The 24,144-nt window shown below is 43.5% G+C and overlaps 1 pseudogene; it reads left to right on the plus strand.

The window, feature by feature from the left end:
• Positions 1 to 19,741: 19,741 nt before the first annotated feature.
• On the plus strand, positions 19,742 to 23,507 carry LOC147973625 (uncharacterized; annotated as a pseudogene).
• The last annotated feature ends 637 nt before the right edge of the window (positions 23,508 to 24,144 follow it).

The following is a 24,144-nucleotide window of genomic DNA, read 5'->3' on the forward strand; positions in this document are numbered from 1 at the left end:
CTCCGATGATGTGTTAGTAGTTTACCTCAGACCTTCGGGTCCATAGTTATTAGCTAGATGTCTTATTCTCTCTCTTTGGATCTCAATACAAAGTTCTCCTCGATTCACTTGGAGATCTATTCGATGTAATCTTATTTTGCGGTGTGTTTGTCGAGATCCGATGAATTGTGGGTTTATGATCAAGATTACCTATGAACAATATTTGAATCTTCTCTGAATTCTTTTATGTATGATTGGTTATCTTTGCAAGTATCTTTGAATTTTCAGTTTGGTTTGGCCTACTAGATTGATCTTTCTTGCAATGGGAGAAGTGCTTAACTTTGGGTTCAATCTTGCGGTGCTCGATCCCAGTGATAGAAAGGGAAATGACACATATTGTATTGTTGCCATCGAGGATAAAAATATGGGGTTTATATCATATTGCATGAGTTTATCCTTCTACATCATGTCATCTTGCTTAAAGAGTTACTCTCTTCTTATGAACTTAATACTATAGATGCATGCTGGATAGCGGTCGATGTGTGGAGTAATAGTAGTAGATGCAGGCAGGAGTCGGTCTACTTGTCACGGACGTGATGCCTATTGCTTTCAAATTTTTTTCTCGTGTCAATATAGAACAACAGGAGTGTTGTGTGATTTTTTGTGATTTTCGGGGTTCGTTTGGACATTTTTATGCATCAACTGAGTTTTCAATGCATTTTATGTGCATAATTCAAATTTGAACTACATGCACATGCTCAAGTGCATATAAATTGGTTGAAAAATCAAATCTGTGTCCTTGGGTGCATGCTTAGGTCCCATGCAAGAAATGGGAATGAATTTCAAACACCGGGGCACCGTTGATTGCCAACAAAACATTGAGATGCCTGGTTTTTAAATTCTAGAAAAACTTGTCTGAAATTCATGAAACTTGGCATGCTCTCATGGAGCGGCATCAACATGCCATGGTACAAATTTTGTCCCATTTGGGGCAGGTTTGGGTATATGCTTCTCACAAACCGGAGCTTCTGACAACAAGCATGATGGTTTTCGGTAGGCAACGCCCCATCTTTGGGGATGAAACGATATCCATTGCCTCTTATTGCTTTATTTTTTCTCGTGTCAACATAGAACACGAGTGTTGTGCGAATTTTTGTGATTTTTCGGGTTCATTTGGACATTTTATGCATTAACTGAGTTTTCAATGCATTTTATGAGCATAATTCAAATTTGAACTACATGCACATGCTCCAGTGCATATAATTTGGTTGAAAAATCAAATCTGTGTCCTTTGGTGCATGCTTAGGTCCCATGCAAGAAATGGGAATGAATTTCAAACATCGGGGCACCGTTGATTGCCGGCAAAACATTGAGATGCCTGGTTTTTAAATTCTAGTAAATCCAAAACTTGTCTGAAATTCATGAAACTTGGCATACTCTCATGGAGCGGCATCAACATGCCGTGGTACAAATTTTGTCCCATTTGGGGCAGGTTTGGGTATATGCTTCTCACAAACCGGAGCTTCTGACAACAAGCATGATGGTTTTTGGTAGGGAACGTCCCACCTTTCGGGACGAAATGATATCCATTGCCTCTTATTGCTTTCAATTTTTTTCTCGTGTCAACATAGAACAATAGGAGTGTTGTGCGAATTTTTGTGATTCTTCGGGGTTCGGTTGGACATTTTTATGCATTAACTGAGTTTTCAATGCATTTTATGTGCATAATTCAAATTTGAACTACATGCACATGCTCCAGCGCATATAAATTGGTTGAAAAATCAAATCTGTGTCCTTGGGTGCATGCTTAGGTCCCATGCAAGAAATGGGAATGAATTTCAAACACCGGGGCACCGTTGATTGCCGACAAAACATTGAGATGCCTGGTTTTTAAATTCTACTAAATCCAAAACTCGTCTGAAATTCATGAAACTTGGCATGCTATCAAGGAGCGGCATCAACATGCCGTGGTACAAATTTTGTCCCATTTGGGGCAGGTTTGGGTATATGCTTCTCACAAACCGGAGCTTCTCACAACAAGCATGATGGTTTTGGTAGGGAATGGCCCACCTTTGGGGACGAAACGATATCCATTGCCTCTTATTGCTTTCAATTTTTTTGTCGTGTCAAAATAGAACAACAAGAGTGTTGTGTGAATTTTTGTGATTTTTCGGGGTTTGTTTGGACATTTTATGCATTAACTGAGGTTTTTCAATGCATTTTATGTGCATAATTCAAATTTGAACTACATGGACATGCTCCAGTGCATATAAATTGGTTGAAAAATCAAATCTGTGTCCTTGGGTGCATGCTTAGGTCCCATGCTAGAAATGGGCATGAATTTCAAACACCGGGGCACCATTGATTGCCGGCAAAACATTGATATGCTTGGTTTTTAAATTCTAGTAAATTCAAAATTCGGTTAACCATTCATGTGACGCCACGTGTCTTGGTTTTAATGGCTGTAGGAGATGTCGTGCGGACAACTTCTTGACCTTGACTGAACGGGAGGCGTGCGAGCGCCGTCCGGTGCGCAGGCTGACCGAGAGGCGTGCATGTTATCCTCGAGTGCGCAGGCTCACCGGGAAGCGTGCGAGCTGTACGCTGTGTAGGCTCTCTAGGAAGCGAGCCCTTTGATTTCCATGGCCGCCCGCCTTGCTCACCTCCTCTCCATTAATGGCGCCCAAGCCGCAGTTTAATACACTTTTTAAATATAGAACACTCATCCCAAACGTTTTAGTTAGAACACCCGTATGCAAACCGACAACTTCCCCAGGAAGCCAAGAGAAAATATGCCGAGCAGGATTTCTGCAGCTCTTGATCGCGAACGATTTAGATAGAACATCCGTATGCAAAGTGAGAGCAGCGCAGGATTTGTGCATCCCTTCAACGCAAACGGTTGTTCTGGATGACCCGTGTGCAACCACATACAAACAATTTGGTAAGATTTGCATCTGTCATATTGGGTATGTTGCCATATTTAAAACTGGAAAGACTTACATTTGTTGATCTAGTAACGTTGCCATTTGTCAATCCTTGTGACACTGCGATTTGTCAAAATATGCGGCTAGAAATCATTAGCACTATGTAATTTTTGCAACTAAAATTCAGTAATTAAGCATAGATTTCATTCATACATTAAGCAGTCGTTCTTAATTTATACAAACAGTTCAACTCGACAGCTGAACTGACCAAACTTCTCCCCAATTTTTGCCAACAACGTACTGAAATAGCTAGTTCAACTATATATACTAGCTAATTTTAAGTACGTTGTACAGTTCGACCACACATCTATAGTCAGATGAACGAAACAAAATAGCCCCTAAATACTACTACTACCACGAAGGGGCTTTGTGCTACTTCCGGTAGCCTCTCCTCTACCGAGCACGCTCAGTAAGAGGCAGAGGAGGAGGAGGAGCCTACGGACGAGCTGGACAAATGCAATACGGTGCCTGCCGCTGCTGTACGTTCAGCGATGCTCGCCAGCTCAAACGCCCACTGCCGCTCCAGACGACCCCTCTCGAAGCGGCCGGACTGCTCGTAGATCTCCTGATTCCCCGCCTCTGCGTCGGCGTGTGCTGCGGCCACGGCTGCGATAAGGCTCTTTGCATGCTCGACGAGTCGCTCCTCCTCCTCCCGCAGGAACTCGATGTAGCGCACAAGGTCGCCGACGCACGTGCGGGCCTCCACCTCCGCCCCCTCCTTCGGGTGGTGGTGGCGGAGCAGGTGATTATCCCGGTGGTCGATGATGGGCTGGTGGCCATGGCGGCCGATGATGAGGTGGCAGCCACGACCACCACCTCCCGCCTTCGGGCCGCGGTGGCGGAGCGGGTGATGACCACGGTGGCCGGCAGTGGGGTGGCGGGCACGACGGCCACCTCCCGCCTTCGGGTCTCAACGGTGGAGCGGGAAATGGCCCTGGCTTTCAACGGTGGTGTGGCGGCAATGGCGGCTGGCAACAGCTGCCGACGGGCAGTGGCGGCGAAGCGTGTGGTGGGTGTTCCGCGCACACCCAACAGGGACGCCACGCGCACTACACTACGCCGGGGACTGCGCCGTCGCCGCGGTGTAGCCTCCCAGCTGCAACTGTCCTCTGATGACAACATAGTGGCTGAGCGACGACGATGGACTGGTGGCATTGGCGATTGTGGAAGAACCAGACGAGATAAGCTACTGGGAGGGAGGGGAAAATGCGACGCAGGACTCACCAGCCGTGAGGGTTTTTATAGCAGGCCGGTAAGCATTGGGATTTTGGGGGATTCCACCGAGCTGGGCGGAAAGCTTGCGCGGGAACCTGCGAGGTTGCGTGGGAACGAGCTCACCCACGATTCATTGGCGCCACCGTTTGGCCAAAAGAACACCCCCGAGCGTTGCGCAAGCTTGCGCTGTAAACCGTCTGCGGCAGCGGGGTGACAAGACGTGCGTGAGGAGGACGAGAGGACACATACACATACAGTTAATAAAAAAATGTTTGCGATTTAATTACCTACTATATCCCCGTCATGGTTTATAAGTAGGATTTATTAACTAATATAATACGAATGCATGTCGCCATAGATTATATCGTTGGAGTCGTATTTGAACATAGTTTCCAGCTAAACAATTTTTGTAACATCCACTAACACTTTTTGGTTAAATTTAAGGTTATACACCAGCAAGCGTTTGCCCGCAACACACACGGCTTATTCCATCACAAACATCACTGATGGACCAATTGTCTGCCACGTATCGCACACACAACTCTAATCTGATTCGTGCTTGCTGTCTCCGACATCGCTCGCATAGTTCGTCTTATTTGCCACATATCACCGTGCCATCCTCTGCTCGCGTCCCTCGGCAAGCTCTGCCCGCCGTTAGGCGCCGCGGCATGCTCGGTCGCGTCCGTTGGCGCGCTCTACTCGCATCTGTCGGCGCGCTCGGCTTGTGGACAACTTTTCCTTGAGGCGACCGTGGAGCGCTCTGCTCGCGTCCTGATACGTCTCCAACGTATCTATAATTTTTGATTGTTCCATGCTATTATATTATCTGTTTTGGATGTTTATGGGCTTTATTATACACTTTTATATTACTTTTGGGACTAACCTATTAACCGGAGGCCCAACCCAAATTGCTGTTTTCTTGCCTATTTCAGTGTTTCGAACAAAAGGAATATCAAACAGAGTCCAAACGGAATGAAACCTTCGGGAGAGTTACTTTTGGAACGGAAGCAATCCAGGAGACTCGGAGTAGACGTCAGGGAAGCTTCAAGGTGGCCACGAGGCAGGGAGGCGAGCCTGCCCCCTGGGCGCGCCCCCACCCTCGTGGGCCCCTCATGGCTCCCCTGACCGACTTCTTTCGCCTATATATGTCCATATACCCTAAAAACACCGGAGAGCAGAATCGATCGGGAGTTCCGCCGCCAGAAGCCTCTGTAGCCACCGAAAACCAATCTAGACCCGTTGTGGCACCCTGCCGGAGGGGGAATCCCTCTCCGGTGGCCATCTTCATCATCCCGGCACTCTCCATGATGAGGAGGGAGTAGTTCTCCCTCGGGGCTGATGGTATGTACCAGTAGCTATGTGTTTGATCTCTCTCTCTCTCTCTCTCTCGTGTTCTTGAGTTGGCATGATCTTGATGTACCGCGAGCTTTGCTATTATAGTTGGACCTTATGATGTTTCTCCCCCTCTACTCTCTTGTAATGGATTGAGTTTTCCCTTTGAAGTTATCTTATCGGATTGAGTCTTTAAGGATTTGAGAACACTTGATGTATGTCTTGCATGTGCTTATCTGTGGTGACAATGGGATATCACGTGATCCACTTGATGTATGTTTTGGTGATCAACTTGCGAGTTTCGTGACCTCGTGAACTTATGCATAGGGGTTGGCACATGTTTTCGTCTTGACTCTCCGGTAGAAACTTTGGGGCATTCTTTGAAGTTCTTTGTGTTGGTTGAATAGATGAATCTGAGATTGTGTGATGCATATCATATAATCATACCCACGGATAATTGAGGTGACATTGGAGTATCTAGGTGACATTAGGGTTATGGTTGATTTGTGTCTTAAGGTGTTATTCTAGTACGAACTCTTGAATAGATCGATCCGAAAGAATAACTTTGAGGTGGTTTCGTACCCTACAATAATCTCTTCGTTTGTTATCCACTATTAGTGACTTTGGAGTGACTCTTTGTTGCATGTTGAGGGATAGTTATATGATCGAATTATGTTATTATTGTTGAGAGAACTTGCACTAGTGAAAGTATGAGCCCTAGGCCTTGTTTCCACGCATTGCAATACCGTTTACGCTCACTTTTACCACTTGCTACCTTGCTGTTTTTATATTTTCAGATTACAAAAACCTTTATCTACTATTCATATTGCACTTGTATCACCATCTCTTCACCGAACTAGTGCACCTATACAATTTACCATTGTATTGGGTGTGTTGGGGACACAAGAGACTCTTTGTTATTTGGTTGCAGGGTTGCTTGGGAGAGACCATCTTCATCCTACGCCTCCCACGGATTGATAAACCTTAGGTCATCCACTTGAGGGAAATTTGCTACTGTCCTACAAACCTCTGCACTTGGAGGCCCAACAACGTCTACAAGAAGAAGGTTTTGTAGTAGATATCAAGCTCTTTTCTAGTGCCGTTGCCGGGGAGGTTAGCGCTTGAAGGTATATCTTTATATCTTGCAATCGAATCTTTTTGTTTCTTGTTTAGCACTAGTTTAGTTTATGAAAGAAACTACAAAAAATGGAATTGAGTTTGCCTCATACGCTTCATCTTTTTAATATCTTTCGTGAGAATGATGGAAAGGAAAATTGTGCTCAAGTGCTAGAAGAAGAAGTCCATAAATTGTTTGGCACTAAATATTTGAATGATGAGCATGATTGCATCGTTGTTAGTATGAACTCCTTGAAAAACCATAGTACTAATGATGATTGCATCAGTCATGATGAAAATGTCTCTTATAAGCATGTCACTTTTGTGGAGTGCATAGAGTTTGCAAGTACACACCAAATAGGGAAGATAGATTTTGCAAGAGGCATAAGTATTTAGAAACTAAATGGTTGCAATAAAGGCTAGATGTTTGTGCTTAAAATTTAAAATTTCTTCACCATACTTGTGAACTTTGCAATGAACATGGTCATTTAAATCTCAAATGCAAATTGTTTCATGATCGTATCGTGTCCAAAAATTGTGATGATTTGATTTCCCTTGCACATCATAATGAACTTAGTTTGCTTTTGGCTTATGAAGAAATGAAATGTATAACTAAGCATATTCCAGAATATAACCTTGAGAAATTCCTCGATATTGATCTAGAAGAAATTCTTATGTTTTGTGCGGTGAATTGCATTGAAAATCCTTACATTGCCAATTACATAAAGAAAAGAAAACAAATAGAGGATGAAGATAATACTAATGAAAGGTAAGAGGCTTCCCAATATACTCCTATTATTTCTTATGATGAATCAAGTAACGAGGAGGAGCCTTCTATTCAACCGATCTCATCAATAAGGAGCCCCGAAAAGAGGATTAAACCCACACATGATGTGAAGAATAAAAAGCAAAGACAGAGAAGCAAAGGTAAAAATGTATCCCTCCCAAATGATGTTGCTCCTATTACTCATTGTGATGATGATAATTGTTATACTATTGGTGTTATCCATACTATTAATGATGCGAGTGATTATGCTTATGATATGAAAAGGCCCAAGCTTGGGGATGCTATGTCTGATGAGAATGACATGTTTGAGAATGTATTTTCTGCAATTAATTTTAGTCCCAAGCTTGGGGATGCTATGTTTAATGAAGATGATATTTGTAGTCTCCCAAGTTTTGATATGCAAATTTATTATGATGATAGCATGCCTCCTACTTATGATGATTATGTTGATGAATGTGGGTTTGGAAGAGTGTCAACTTTAGGAAGTAATGTTCCCACTATTTTGGAGGATGTTGAATCTTATTGTGATAATTATGAAAGTGGATTTGGAGAGGTCATGACTTTATTTAGTAATGATTCCACTATCTTGGAAGAGGTTTCAATTGATTATGATGAGAACAAAGTTGCTACCTATGATGATTATTGTGATGACACTTATGCTATAAAAAGTAGTGATGATTATATTTATAGAACTTGTCATTATTATGATTACCCTTTTTGTGAACATTACTCCTTTAATGTGGAAACAATTTGTAGTATTCGAGTTTCTTATGATACTCCCACTATTATGAATGAGAAGAATTTTGCCTATGTGGAGAGTAGTAAATTTTCTATGCTTGTAGATCATGAAAATAATTCTTTATGTGATGGTTATATTTTTGAATTCATTCATGATTCTACTGAAAATTACTATGAGGGAGTAACATATGCTTGTAGGAATTGCAATAATATCAAGTTTCCTCTCTATGCACTTAAAGTTTTGAAGTTATGCTTGTTTTATCTTCCTATGCAAGTTGATTCTTGTTCCCACAAGTTGTTTGCTCACAAAATCCCGATGCATAGGAAGGGGGTTAGACTTAAATGTGCTAGTCATATTTTTCATGATGCTCTTTTTATGTTTCAATTCTTATCTTTTATGTGAGCATCATTGGAATCATCATGCCTAGCTAGGGGCGTTAAACAATAACGCTTGTTGGGAGGCAACCCAATTTTATTCTTGTTCCTTGATTTTTATTCCTGTTTAGCAATAAATAATTCATCTAGCCTATATTTAGATGTGGTTTTATGTTTTAATTAGTGTTTGTGCCAAGTAGAACCTTTGGGAAGACTTGGGTGAAGTCTTTGCGATCTTGCTGTAAAAAACAGAAACTTTAGCGCTCACGAGATTTGCCGCCATTTTTTAATGGAGAGTTCTATTTAGTTAATTATTTTTGAATATGATCAATAGATAAATTACTAGGGTCCACAAATTTATTTGAGATTTTTTTGAGTTCCATAAGTATACGTTTGATACAGATTACTACAGAGTGTTCTGTTTTTGTCAGATTCTGTTTTCTGTGAGTTGTTTGCTTATTTTGATGATTGTATGAGTAGTATCGGAGGGTATGAACCATAGATGAGTTGGAATACAGTAGATATTACACCAATATGAATTTATAATGAGTTCACAACAGTACCTAAGTGGTGATTTATTTTCTTATACTAACGGAGCTTACGAGTTTTCTGTTAAGTTTTGTGTTGTGAAGTTTTCAAGTTTTGGTAAAGATCCGATGGACTATGGAATAAGGAGTGGCAAGAGACTAAGCTTGGGGATGCACAAGGCACCCCAAGGTAATATTTAATGACAACCAAGAGCCTAAGCTTGGGGATGCCCCGGAAGGCATCCCCTCTTTTGTCTTCGTTCATCGGCAACTTTACTTGGAGCTATATTTTTATTCACCACATGATATGTGTTATGCTCGGAGCGTCATTTTATTTTATTTTGTTTTGCTTTCTGTTTGAATAAAATACCAAGATCTGAAATTATTAAATGTTGGATAGTCTTCACATAGTTGCATAATTATTTAACTACTCATTGATCTTCACTTATATCTTTCGTAGTAGTTTGTCATTTGCTCTAGTGCTTCACTTATATCCTTTTAGAGCACGACGGTGGTTTTATTTTGAAGAAATAGATGAACTCTCATGCTTCACTTATAATTATTTTGGGAGTCTTTTATAACAGCATGGTAGTTTGCTTTGGTTATGAATTTAGTCCTAATATGATAGGCATCCGAGAGGGATATAATAAAAACTTTCATATAAAATGCATTGAATACTATGAGAAGTTTGATACTTGATGATTGTTTTGACATATGAAGATGATGATATTAGAGTCATGCTAGTTGAGTAGTCGTGAATTTGAGAGATACTTGTGTTAAAGTTTGTGATTCCCGTAGCATGCATGTATGGTGAACCGTTATGTGATGAAGTCAGAGAATGATTTATTTATTGATTGTCTTCCTTATGAGTGGCGGTCGGGGACGAGCGATGGTCTTTTGCTACCAATCTATCCCCCTAGAAGCATGCACGTAGTTCTTGGTTTTTGATGACTTGTAGATTTTTGCAATAAGTATGTGAGTTCTTTATGACTAATGTTGAGTCCATGGATTATATGCACTCTCACCCTTTCACCATTGCTAGCCTCTCTTGTGCCGCGCAACTTTCGCCGGTACCATAAACCCACCATATACCTTCCTCAAAACAGCCACCATACCTACCTATTATGGCATTTCCATAGCCATTCCGAGATATATTGCCATGCAACTTCCCACTATTCCGTTCGTTATGACACGCTCCATCATTGTCATATTGCTTTGCATGATCATGTAGTTGACATCGTATTTGTGGCAAAGCCACCGTTCGTAATTCTTTCATACATGTCACTCATTAGTCATTGCACATCCCGGTACACCGCCGGAGGCATTCATATAGAGTCATATTTTGTTCTAAGTATCGAGTTGTAATTCTTGAGTTGTAAGAAAATAAAAGCGTGATGGTCATCATTATTAGAGCATTGTCCCATGTGAGGAAAGGATGATGGAGACTATGATTCCCCCACAAGTCGGGATGAGACTCCGGATGAAAAAGAAAAAAAAGAAAAAAAGAGGCCATAAAAAAGATAAAAGGCCCAAATAAAAAAAAATAAAAAATGAGAGAAAAAGAGAGAAGGGGCAATGCTACTATCCTTTTACCACACTTGTGCTTCAAAGTAGCACCATGATCTTCATGATAGAGAGTCTCCTATGTTGTCACTTTCATATACTTGTGGGAATCTTTCATTATAGAACTTGGCTTGTATATTCCAACGATGGGCTTCCTCAAAATGCCCTAGGTCTTCATGAGCAGGCGAGTTGGATGGACACCCACTTAGTTTCTTTTTGAGCTTTCATACACTTATAGCTCTAGTGCATCCGTTGCATGGCAATCCCTACTCACTCACATTGATATCCATTGATGGGCATCTCCATAGCCCGTTGATACGCCTAGTTGATGTGAGACTATCTTCTCCTTTTTGTCTTCTCCACAACCACCATTCTATTCCACCTATAGTGCTATGTCCATGGCTCACGCTCATGTATTGTGTGAAGATTGAAAAAGTTTGAGAACATCAAAAGTATGAAACAATTGCTTGGCTTGTCATCGCCGTTGTGCATGATTTAAATATTTTGTGTGATGAAGATAGAGCATAGCCAGACTATATGATTTTGTAGGGATAGCTTTCTTTGGCCATGTTATTTTGAGAAGACATGATTACTTTGTTAGTATGCTTTAAGAATTATTATTTTTATGTCAATATTAAACTTTTGTCTTGAATCTGATGGAGCTGAATATTCATGCCACAATAAAGAGAATTACTTGGATAAATATGTTAGGTAGCATTCCACATCAAAAATTCTATTTTTATCATTTACCTACTCGAGGACGAGCATGAATTAAGCTTGGGGATGCTGATACGTCTCCAACGTATATATAATTTTTGATTGTTCCATGCTATTATATTATCTGTTTTGGATGTTTATGGGCTTTATTATACACTTTTATATTACTTTTGGGACTAACCTATTAACCGGAGGCCCAGCCCAAATTGCTGTTTTCTTGCCTATTTTAGTGTTTCGAACAAAAGGAATATCAAACGTTGTCCAAACGGAATGAAGCCTTTGGGAGAGTTATTTTTGGAACGGAAGCAATCCAGGAGACTTGCAGTAGACTTCAGGGAAGCTTCGAGGTGGACACGAGGCAGGGAGGCGCGCCTGCCCCCCTGGGCGTGCCCCCACCCTCATTGGCCCCTCATGGCTCCCCTGACCGACTTCTTTCACCTATATATGTCCATATACCCTAAAAACATCAGAGAGCAGAATAGATCGGGAGTTCCGCTGCCAGAAGCCTCTGTAGCCACCGAAAACCAATCTAGACCCGTTCTGGCACCCTGCCGGAGGGGGGAATCCCTCTCCAGTGTCCATCTTCATCATCCCGGCACTGTCCATGACGAGGAGGGAGTAGTTCTCCCTAGGGGCTGATGGTATGTACCAGTAGCTATGTGTTTGATCTCTCTCTCTCTCTCTCTCTCTCTCTCTCTCTCGTATTCTTGAGTTGGCATGATCTTGATGTACCGCGAGCTTTGCTATTATAGTTGGATCTTATGATGTTTCTCCCCCTCTACTCTCTTGTAATGGATTGAGTTTTCCCTTTGAAGTTATCTTATCGGATTGAGTCTTTAAGGATTTGAGAACACTTGATGTATGTCTTGCATGTGCTTATCTGTGGTGACAATGGGATATCACGTGATCCACTTGATGTATGTTTTGGTGATCAACTTGCGAGTTTCGTGACCTCGTGAACTTATGCATAGGGGTTGGCACATGTTTTCGTCTTGACTCTCCGGTAGAAACTTTGGGGCATTCTTTGAAGTTCTTTGTGTTGGTTGAATAGATGAATATGAGATTGTGTGATGCATATCGTATAATCATACCCACGGATACTTGAGGTGACATTGGAGTATCTAGGTGACATTAGGGTTTTGGTTGATTTGTGTCTTAAGGTGTTATTCTAGTACGAACTCTTGAATAGATCGATCCGAAAGAATAACTTTGAGGTGGTTTCGTACCCTACAATAATCTCTTCGTTTGTTATCCACTATTAGTGACTTTGGAGTGACTCTTTGTTGCATGTTGAGGGATAGTTATATGATCCAATTATGTTATTATTGTTGAGAGAACTTGCACTAGTGAAAGTATGAGCCCTAGGCCTTGTTTCCACGCATTGCAATACCGTTTACGCTCACTTTTACCACTTGCTACCTTGCTGTTTTTATATTTTCAGATTACAATAACCTTTATCTACTATCCATATTGCACTTGTATCACCATCACTTCACCGAACTAGTGCACCTATACAATTTACCATTGTATTGGGTGTGTTGGGGACACAAGAGACTCTTTGTTATTTGGTTGTAGGGTTGCTTGAGACAGACCATCTTCATCCTACGCCTCCCACGGATTATTAAACCTTAGGTCATCCACTTGAGGGAAATTTTCTACTGTCCTACAAACCTCTGCACTTGGAGGCCCAACAACGTCTACAAGAAGAAGGTTGTGTAGTAGACTTAACGCCCCTCAGCGCGCGCTCTGCCAGTGGTTGGGCGTGCACACGATCACGTCGGGGGCCCCATATGCATGCGGTTGCGCCGCGCGTGTTGCCACACGTTGGAGTTACGTGCGACACGATGGAGTTACGCGCTGCAAATTAGAACTACCATCAGGGTCTACCGATATTCCTGGCCGTTCGGCTTCCCCTTTAATTCCCGCGGCCATTATAACCTTAGTCTCTTCAACCTTTCGATCGCGCCCACAACACAACAAGCATACCCACGATGACACACAGAGAGGGGATGTCCGGCGGCGCTCCAATGGAGTTCGGCGAGCATAGAGTGGAGACCCACGCGAGGGAGACGGATCTCTCGGTGGTGTACACCATCGACCCGCCCGTGGTGCACGACTACATCAATAGCGTTGACTAGTTGCTTGCTGGAGATAAGTACAAGGTGGTCGGCATCGACCTCCAGTACACCGCCAGTCGTCCCGGCATAGATCGGAAGGTTGCCGTCGCCCAGTTGTGCGCGCGCCATAATGTCCTCATCTACCTGCATGGCCATAGAGCCTTGCGACCGTTTCAATAGGTTTGTCAACAACACCGACTACAAGTTCGCCACAGTGGATACCAAAGACGATGTAAAAGCGCATAGTGTTACAGGCTTGGCCTGCAAGAACCTTGTCAAAATCCGTGACCACTACAGGGTCTGGGGCAGCACGAAGCAGGACTCCCTGGTCGAACTCGCCTCCGCCATCATCGACCCCTACTATGAAAATATGAAGTAGGATGCCCAGAGAACAAGTCCAGTATCCTGGCACAAGGCCTGGATGCGGCAACTGGATGAACCTCACCTCAGGTTCGCGGCCAAGAGCGTGTACACATGCTACGATATGCACAGGCGGATCGTTGACATGAGGAAGTGCCTCGTTACCCAAATCGACGAGCCCGGATCGAGCCACAAGAAGAGTAAGCATCACAAGAAGTAGATGATGATCAGATGATCGTTTATGCTAGTTAATCATGCATGTAATATATAGTTTACTTTATTGGTGTGTGTGGAAATGTCATGTGTGTAGTAGCCACCTATGTAATTATGCATGTAACAGTTTACTTTGGTGTGTGCAAATGCCATGGTTGTAGTAGCCACCTATGTAAGTGGATGTTTAATTTGGTTATGCAAGCATGTCCTTATAAGTGTGTGTGTATATATATGTTGTTGTTCTGTATGCAATCCCGTCGCACAACACACACGTCTTATTAGCAGCAACCGTCTGTGTTCTTATAGGTCTTCAGACACATTTCTGATTACAGACCTGTTTGCCGCGTATCACAGACATCTTGTTAAGTTGAACCATTTTGTTCTCATGTCTCAATGCAAACAGTTCATCCGAGTGAACCACATGCCGTATATCGCACACACCTTTGATCTGGCTGACCGTTTCTTTTGTGTTTCCTAATCACAAACAGTTCATCCGAGTGAACCGTATGCTGTGTATCGCACACGCCTCCATCTGGCTGCCCATTTCTTTTGTTCCTCCTCATCGCAAAAAGTTCATTGAACTGAACCATAAGCCCTTCATTGCACACGCAACTAAAACCTGAACCGTGTTTGATGCATCTGTCATCGCAAACGTTTTTCATATTTCTGACGGTTTTCATACAGCATCATTTGCAATTATGGCACCGCACACAGTTTCTCTAAGGGTCTCTGATCGTAGTGTCGTGTTAGCAGCATCCTGCAGTAGTGCATGCTGTTATTTTATCATTCTTGGATGTTTTACAATCATTTTATAGCAAATTTATATCATTTTTGGGACTAACCTATTGACCCAGTGCCTAGTGCCAGTTGCTGTTTTTTGCTTTTTTTTACATCGTAGGAAATCAATATCAAACGGAGTCCAAACACCACGAAACGTTTTGGAGATTTTTTGTACCAGAAGAAACCCAATGGGCCAGAGTTGCACATGGGGGTGCCCCGAGGGGGGCACAACCCACCAGGGCGCGCCAGGGCCCCCTAGCGTGCCCACGTGAGTTGTTCCCACCTCGGTGGCCTCCCGCACCACCTCTTTGCACTATAAATTCCCAAATATTCTGAAACCCCTTGGGGTTAACCTAGATCAGAAGTTCTGCCGCCGCAGGGCTCCGTAGCCACCGAAAACTAATCTATACCCATTCCGGCACCCTGTCGGAGGGGGGAATCATCTCCGGTGGCCATCTTCATCATCCCGGCGGCCACCACGATGAGGAGGGAGTAGTCCACCCTCAGGGCTAAGGGTTTGTACCAGTAGCTATGTGTTCAATCTCTCTCTCTCTCTCGTCATCTATATCATGGGCTTTGTTAGCATAGATGGATCATATGTTGTTTCTCCCCTCTATACTCTTGTTGTGATGAATTGAATCTTTACCCTTTGAAGTTTTGTCATGTCAGATTGAATGTTCAGGTTTGAGAACACATGATGTATGTCTTGCGGTATGAATACTTGAGGTGACATTGGGGTATCTTATTGATTCACTTGATATACATTATGGCACTCAACTTGCGGATTCCCGCGGTGATATTGGGGTAATCTTTGCATAGGGGTTGATGCATGTTTTTATTATCCTTTCTCCGATAGAAACTTTGGGGTCTCCTTGTAGTTCTTTGTGTGGATTGAGTATTATGAATATGAATTTGCTTTGCTGTTATTCTAGTACGAACACTAGGATAGATCAAACAGAAACAATAGCTTTTTGTTATTTTAGTACAAACTCTTGAATAGATTGAATGGAAAGAATAGCTTTGAGGTGGTTTCTTACCCTACAAACAATTTCTATCTTTTGTTCTCCGCTAATAGGAACTCGGGAGTGATTTTTATTGTACTTTGAGGGATAATCATATGATCCAACTATGTTAACACTGTTGGGAGATTGCAGTAGTGAAAGTACGGACCCTAGGCGTTGTTTTTAAGCATTGCAATACCGTTTTTGTGCTCGTTTACTATTTGCTACCTTGCTGTTTTTATTAATTCAGATTATAAAAATATATTTCTACCATCCGTATTACACCTTTATCGCCATCTCTTCGCCGAACTAGTACACCTATACAATTTGGCATTGTAGTGGGTGTGTTGGGGACACAAGAGACTCTTTGTTATTTGGTTGCAGGGTCATTTGAGAGAGACCATATTCATCCTACACCTCTCATGGATTGATAAACCTTAGGTCATCCACTTGAGGGAAAATTGATACTATCCTACAAAACTCTGCGCTTGGAGGGCCAACACGTGTCTACAAGAATAGAGTTGCATAGTAGACATCATCTATCATTCCCAAGAATCTGAAAATATATCACTATGAAAAAAATTTGAAAATAAAGTCAGGCATCAACAAAGATAATCGTGTTCATAAATTTTTCAACAAAGCAAAAAATGTTGAAGAATTACATAAATGCATATCACCTCCAATTCTGTGTACCAGCTACAAATTGATTGCTTGTATCTGCATTGGTAATTCCCCGAAGAGGAGAGGATGATGCAACATAGCAACAGTAAGTATTTCCCTCAGTTATGAAACCAAGGTTATCAATCCAGTAGGAGAACCAAGAAACACCATGTAAACAATGCGAGCACACAAACCACAAAAACTTGCAACCCAACGCATAGGAGGGTTGTCAATCTCTCCTCAGTATTGAGATAGATTAAATTGTATGAGATTGGATAAATAGATCTAGCAAAAATACAAAATAAAATAAGTAAATAAAAAGTGCAGAAAGGTATTTTTGGATTTTTGGATTTATATATCTGAAAATAATATGATAGGAAATAGACCCGAGGCCGTAGATTTCACTAGGGGCTTGTCTCGAGAAAATAGCATACGATGGGTAAACAAATTAATGTTGGGCAATTGATAGAAGATCAAATAATTATGGCGATATCCAAGGCAATGATCATGTATATAGGCATCACGTCCAATATTAATACACCAACTCCTGCCCGCATCTAGTACTATTACTCCACACATCAACCGCTATCCAGCATGCATCTAGTGTATTAAGTTCATGGAAAAATAGAATAATGCAATACGAACGATGACATGATGTAGAAAAATCTTTTTATCCTTAATGACAATTATACATGCGTGTCATGTCTCCTTCTTTCACTAAGATTGAGCACCACAAGATCTAACCCATCACAAAGCACCTCTTCCCGATGCAAGAAAACCAATCTAGTTGGCCAAACAAAACCAAAGTTTCGGAGAAGAAATACGAGGCTATAACAATCATGCGTAAGAGAGTTCAATAAAGACTCAAATAATATTCATGGATAAAACTGATTATAAAATCACAATTCATCGGATCCCAACAAACACACCGCAAAAAGTCATTACATTAAATAGATCTCCAAGAACATCCACTACACCACGGCACTCAAATCAGTGTCAGACAGTCTGTCGTCATAGGTCACCTAAGTCAACACATTTAGTGTTGCAAAGACCTTTAGCAACGGAAGGGTGTTGTCTTCTATAGTTCTACCGGGAAAGGTCATTGCCGACAGATAAATCTATGCCGACAGAAAGTATACCCGCATTGGTGATATTTACGCCGACAAATATTTCTACAGCGACAGACAACTTTATGCCGATAGTTGATCTGTCACCGTGCTATGCCGACGAATTGTGCGATGCCATAGATACGCCAATAGTCTACCTGATACTATGTGTGCCGATAGATATTTGGTCTCTTCCTGGATGGTACCCACGTTTTTGAGCCTGCAACCAATTTGTTTCACTAGTAACTAAAATAGCCAAAACTGATCTTCTACATCACTTTCAAAAACATGTGCTAGAGCAGTTGAGTTTACCATATCATGAACAACATGATCAAAAATCTTGCTGCCAGCTACATGTAGCAATTTCAAGTTGGAACGATTTTGTTTGTTTCTAGCATTGCTAGCCTAAAAAAAGATGCAAACAACGAGTTAAGCTAGGATATAACATGAAGACATTAGTTCAATTCTAACCCAAAGTAAAATAGTTTGTGCCTTACCTCAGATTCTGGTTTTGTCCAATGATCGATAAGTTGTATCCAATCTTCCTTTTCAATTCTTTTATCATGTCTTTCCATAAGTTCTTCATCTGTCAATGTGGCATCAAACTTCTCCTTTAGGTCGGACTTAAATTCTATCCATTTCTTTGTAGTTGCGGTCATAAAGTAATCGAAAGCAGCTTCATCCACCTCAAAATATATTGGACACACATGAAAAAGAAGCCATTTAGCGAAAGCCAGCTAGTAAAAATATGTTGGGGAACGCAATATTTCAAAAATTTTCCTACGATCACACAAGATCTATCTAGGAGATGCATAGCAACGAGAGGGGAAGAGTATGTCTACATACCCTCGTAGACCGAAAGCAGAAGCATTATGAAACACAGTTGATGTAGTCGAACGTCTTCACGATCCAACCGATCAAGTACCGAATGCATGGCACCTCCGCGATCTGCACACGTTCAGCTCGGTGACGTCCCTCGTACTCTTGATACAGTTGAGGCTGAGGGAGAGTTCCATCAGCACGATGGTGTGATGACGGTGATGATGAAGTTACCGACGCAGGGCTTCGCCTAAGCACTACAACGATATGACCGAGGTGGAAATTTGTGGAGGGGGGCACCACACACGGCTAAGAAATCAACTTGTGTGTCTATGGGGTGCCCCCTCCCCCGTATATAAAGGAGTGAAGGATGGGTGGGCTGGCCCTCTCATGGCGCGCCCAAGGGGGGGGGAGTCCTACTCCTAGTAGGAGTAGGTTTCCCCCCTTCCCTAGTTGGAGTAGGAGAAGAAGGAAGGGAGAGGGAGAGAAGGAAAGGGGGGCCGCCCCCCACCCAATTCGGATTGGGCTTGGGGGGGGGGGGCGCCCCCACCTTGGCCATCTCCTCCTCTCTACCCTAAGGCCCATTGACTCCCCGGGGGGTTTTGGTAACCCCCCGGTACTCCGGTAAATGCCCGAACGCATCCGGAACCATTCCGATGTTCAAACCACTAGTAGAAAAAGGGGCTTTCGTTTGGGCCTGGCCAGCCCATTAGTCCCGGTTCTGCCACGAACCGGGACCAATGGAGGCATTTGTCCCGGTTCGTGAGCCCAGGGGGCCGGTCGAGGCCTCGTGGGCATTGGTCCCGGTTCATCTGGGCCCATTTGTCCCGGTTCTTGGCACGAACCGTGACCACTGGGCCTCACTCCTGGCCCACAACCATTGGTCCCGGTTTGTGGCAGGAACCGGAACAGAAGGATGGCCTTTAGTCCCGGTTCCCGCCACGAACCGGGACCAATGAGTTGCCTATATATACCCCATCGCTAGCGAGCAGAGCACTCCACAGTGCTCAATTTTTTGCTGGCCGGCGAGGAGGAGGGCATCGGGTGCTCTAGGTCACCTCCTATGCACATGAGGTGTTCGATGAAATGCCCGAGCCATATTAGTTAAGCTTTCTCCTCTTGAAGCTCGACCTCCGAGCTCCATTTTTTCCGAGATTTGTCTAGGTTTAGCGGTCTGTCACGCCCCGTCCTCGTCTGCACCACCGTCGATCGCCTGCGCCGATCTCGTCACCGGCACCACCGTGGTAAGCCTCTTGTTATTATATTCTTTCTGAAAGAAAAATCTTACTTTAGATACATACTTGTCTAATTTTCTTACTTTTGACACACATAATTATATACAATGCACGCAGATGAACCGGCAATGGATGTACAGTGACAGACACACCTCTGAGTACATTAAGGGCGTGCATAATTTTCTCGAAGTGGCTGAGGCAAACAAGCAGAATAGTTTTATGTGTTGTCCATGCCGTAATTGTGGGAATACGAGGTCTTACTCTGACAAGAAAATCCTTCACACCCACCTGCTTTATAAGGATTTCATGCCACACTATAATGTTTGGACGAAGCACGGAGAAATAGGGGTTATGATGGAAGACATCGAAGAAGAGGAGGACGATGACAACCATGTGCCCCCTGAATACGGTGATGCTACAACGGGGGAAGCTGAAGATCAAGAGGAAGCTGAAGATCCAGAGGAACCAGATGATGTGCCCGATGATGATCTCCGCCGGGTCATTGTTGATGCAAGGGAAAAGTGCGAAAGTGAAAAGGAGAAACTGAAGTTCGATCGCATGTTAGAGGATCACAAAAAACGGTTGTACCCGAATTGCGAAGATGGAAACACAAAGCTCGGTACCGTACTGGAATTGCTGCAGTGGAAGGCAGAGAATGTTGTGCCTGACAAAGGATTTGAGAAGCTACTGAAAATATAGAAGAAGAAGCTTCCAAAGGATAACAAATTGCCCGACAGTACGTATGCAGCAAAGAAGGTCGTATGCCCTCTAGGATTGGAGGTGGAGAAGATACATGCATGCCCTAATGACTGCATCCTCTACCGTGGTGCGTACAAGGATATGAACGAATGCCCGGAATGTGGTGCATTGCGATATAAGATCAGACGAGATGACCCTGGTGATGTTGATGGCGAGCCCCGCAGGAAGAGGGTTCCTGCGAAGGTGATGTGGTATGCTCCTATAATACCACGGTTGAAACGACTGTTCAGAAACAAAGAGCATGCCAAGTTGATGCGATGGCACAGTGAGGACCGTAAGAAAGACGGGAAGTTGAGAGCACCCGCTGACGGGTCGCAGTGGAGAAAAATTGAGAGAAAGTTCTGGGCTGAGTTTGCAAGTGACCCAAGGAACGTATGGTTTGCTTTAAGCGCGGATGGCATTAATCCTTTCGGGGAGCAGAGCAGCAATCACAACACTTGGCCCATGACTCTATGTATGTATAACCTTCCTCCTTGGATGTGCATGAAGCGGAAGTTCATTATGATGCCAATTCTCATCCAAGGCCCTAAGCAACCCGGCAACAGCATTGATGTGTACCTAAGGGAATTAGTTGAAGAACTCTTACATCTGTGGAATGGAACAGGTGTACGTGCGTGGGATGAGCACATGGGGGAAGAATTTGACCTAAAGGCGTTGCTGTTCGTGACCATCAATGATTGGCCTGCTCCAATAACCTTTCAGGATAGACAAACAAGGGATACCACGCATGCACGCAATGTTTAGCTGACAATGAAAGTATATACCTGTACAGAGGTAGGAAGAATGTGTACCTGGGCCATCGTCGATTTCTCCTGACCAACCATCAATGTCGAAAGAAAGGCAAGCATTTCAAAGGCGAGGCAGATCACCAGAAGAAGCCCGCCATGCGTACCGGTGATCACATACTTGCTATGGTCTCTCATTTACAAGTAATATTTGGAAAGGGTCCCGGCGGACTAGCTGTTCCGAATGACACTGAGGGACGCGCACCCATGTGGAAGAAGAAATCTATATTTTTGGACCTACCCTACTAGAAAGAGCTAGAGGTACGCTCTTCAATCGACGTGATGCACGTGACGAAGAACCTTTGCGTGAACCTGTTAGGCTTCTTGGGCGTGTATGGGAAGACAAAAGATACACCTGAGGCACGGGAGGACATGCAACATTTGCACGAAAAATACGGCATGCCTCCAAAGCAGTATGAAGGTCCTGCTAGCTACGCTCTTACCAAAGAAGAGAAGGAAATCTTGTTTGAATGCCTGCTCAGTATGAAGGTCCCGACTGGCTTCTCGTCGAATATAAAGGGAACAATAAATATTCCAGAGAAAAAGTTCCAGAACCTAAAGTCTCATGACTGCCACGTGATTATGATGCAACTGCTTCCGGTTGCATTGAGGGGGCTTCTACCGGAAAACGTCCGATTAGCTATTGTGAAGCTATGTGCATTCCTCAATGCAATCTCTCAGAAGGTGATCGATCCAGAAATCATACCAAGGATAAGGAGTGATGTGGCGCAATGTCTTGTCAGTTTCGAGCTGGTGTTCCCACCATCCTTCTTCAATATCATGACGCACGTCCTAGTTCATCTAGTCGACGAGATTGTAATTCTGGGCCCCATATTTCTACACAATATGTTCCCCTTTGAGAGGTTCATGGGAGTCCTAAAGAAATATGTCCGTAACCGTGCTAGGCTAGAAGGAAGCATCTCCATGGGCCATCAAACAGAGGATGTCATTGGGTTTTTTGTTGACTTCATTCCTGGCCTTAAGAAGATAGGTCTCCCTAAATCGCGGTATGATGGGAGACTGACTGGAAAAGGCACGCTAGGAGCGGACTCAATAATATGCAGGAACGGGCATTCTTGGTCTCAAGCACACTACACAGTTCTACAGAATTCTACATTGGTGACCCCGTATGTCGATGAACACAAGAACAGTCTGCGCTCCAAACACCCGGGGCAGTGTGACGACTGGATTACATGTGAACACATCATGACTTTCAGCAGTTGGTTGGAAACACGTCTCAGAGGTGACAACACTATTTGTGATGAGCTGTACTCGTTGTCCAGGGGACCATCTTCGACTGTATTGACTTACAAAGGATGCAAGATAAATGGGAGTACATTTTACACGATCGCCCAAGATCAAAAGAGCACCAACCAAAATAGTGGTGTCCGCTTTGATGCAGCAACCGAGAGGGGAAAGGACACATATTATGGTTACATAGTGGACATATGGGAACTTGATAAACTTTAATAAAATAAATAAAAATAGAAACAAAAAGAATCACGAAAAAAGGAAAAATAAACAAAATAAAACAAAATAAAACAAAGTATTTTCCGTTCAGAATCATTAAAAGCAAAAATAATTTTCATAAAGAACTTTTTTTGTTAGAAACTTTAATACAAAAATTACGTAATAAGTAAGTAATTAGAAACAAAATAAAATAAATAAAGCAAAAAAGAAAAGAAATAAACTAAAAAAAGCAACCTACTGGGCCACCATGGCCTGAATACGACTAGAAACCCACCCATGGGCCAGGATTCAGGCCCGTAGAAGGCCCAATATAGATACACTGTGTTTAGGCCCGAAAGCCTGCATTTGAGAGGAGCTCGAGAGGGTAGCGGGAGTGGGGCTTATAAACCACTCTCAAGATCCCTCAGCTAGGGAGGTGGGACTAAACTTTCGTGCCACGATGCGGGCAGCACAAAGCCTTTAGTCCCGGTTGGTGCCACCAACCGGTACTAAAGACGAACATTCGTACCGGTTCATGGCTCCAACCGGTACCAATGCCCACCTATGGTCCCGATTCGTGACACCAACCGGGACCATAGGCCTCAGGTCCCCGCCCTTTGGGCTGCCAAAAAGAGACCTTTGGTCCCGGTTCATGGCACCAACCGGGACCATAGGTGGGCATTGGTACCGGTTGGTGCCACGAAGCGGTACCATTGGTTTTGCTATATAAGGTAGCACTTGTGAAAATTTCGCCAACTGCTCCCATTCCCCCCAACGCTGCCAGGCCGTTCCTCGTCGTCGTCGCCGTCGCTGCCCCGAGCCCCTGCCCCGACGCCGTCGCCCCGCCCCTGACCCGCCGTCGACGTCGTCCTCGCCGTCGCCACCTCTGAGCCGCTCCTCCCCGAGCCCTCGCCACGTGCGTAACCCCTCCCCCAGGAGCCCACCGTCCTCGTCGCCGGCCTCATCATCGTCCTCATCACCGGCCTCATCGCCGTCCTGCCTCGAGCCCCAGTGAGCCACTTCCCATCCCGATCCCGAAGGAAATATGCCCTAGAGGCAATAATAAAGTTATTATTTATTTCCTTATTTCCTTATTTCATGATAAATGTTTATTATTCATGCTAGAATTGTATTAACCGAAAACATAATACATGTGTGAATACATAGACAAACAGAGTGTCACTAGTGTGCCTCTACTTGACTAGCTCGTTGATCAAAGATGGTTAAGTTTCCTAACCATAGACATGAGTTGTCATTTGATTAATGGGATCACATCATTAGGAGAATGATGTGATTAACTTGACCCATTCTGTTAGCATAGCACTTGATCGTTTAGTTTGTTGCTATTGCTTTCTTCATGACTTATACATGTTCCTGTGACTATGAGATTATGCAACTCCCGTTTACCGGAGGAACACTTTGTGTGCCACCAAACGTCACAACGTAACTGGGTGATTATAAAGGTGCTCTACAGGTGTCTCCAAAGGTACTTGTTGGGTTGGCGTATTTCGAGATTAGGATTTGTCA

Source organism: Triticum urartu, chromosome 5A (assembly GCF_056163025.1).
Source record: "Triticum urartu cultivar PI428250 chromosome 5A, HENAU_Tu73, whole genome shotgun sequence".
Lineage (NCBI taxonomy): Eukaryota > Viridiplantae > Streptophyta > Magnoliopsida > Poales > Poaceae > Triticum > Triticum urartu.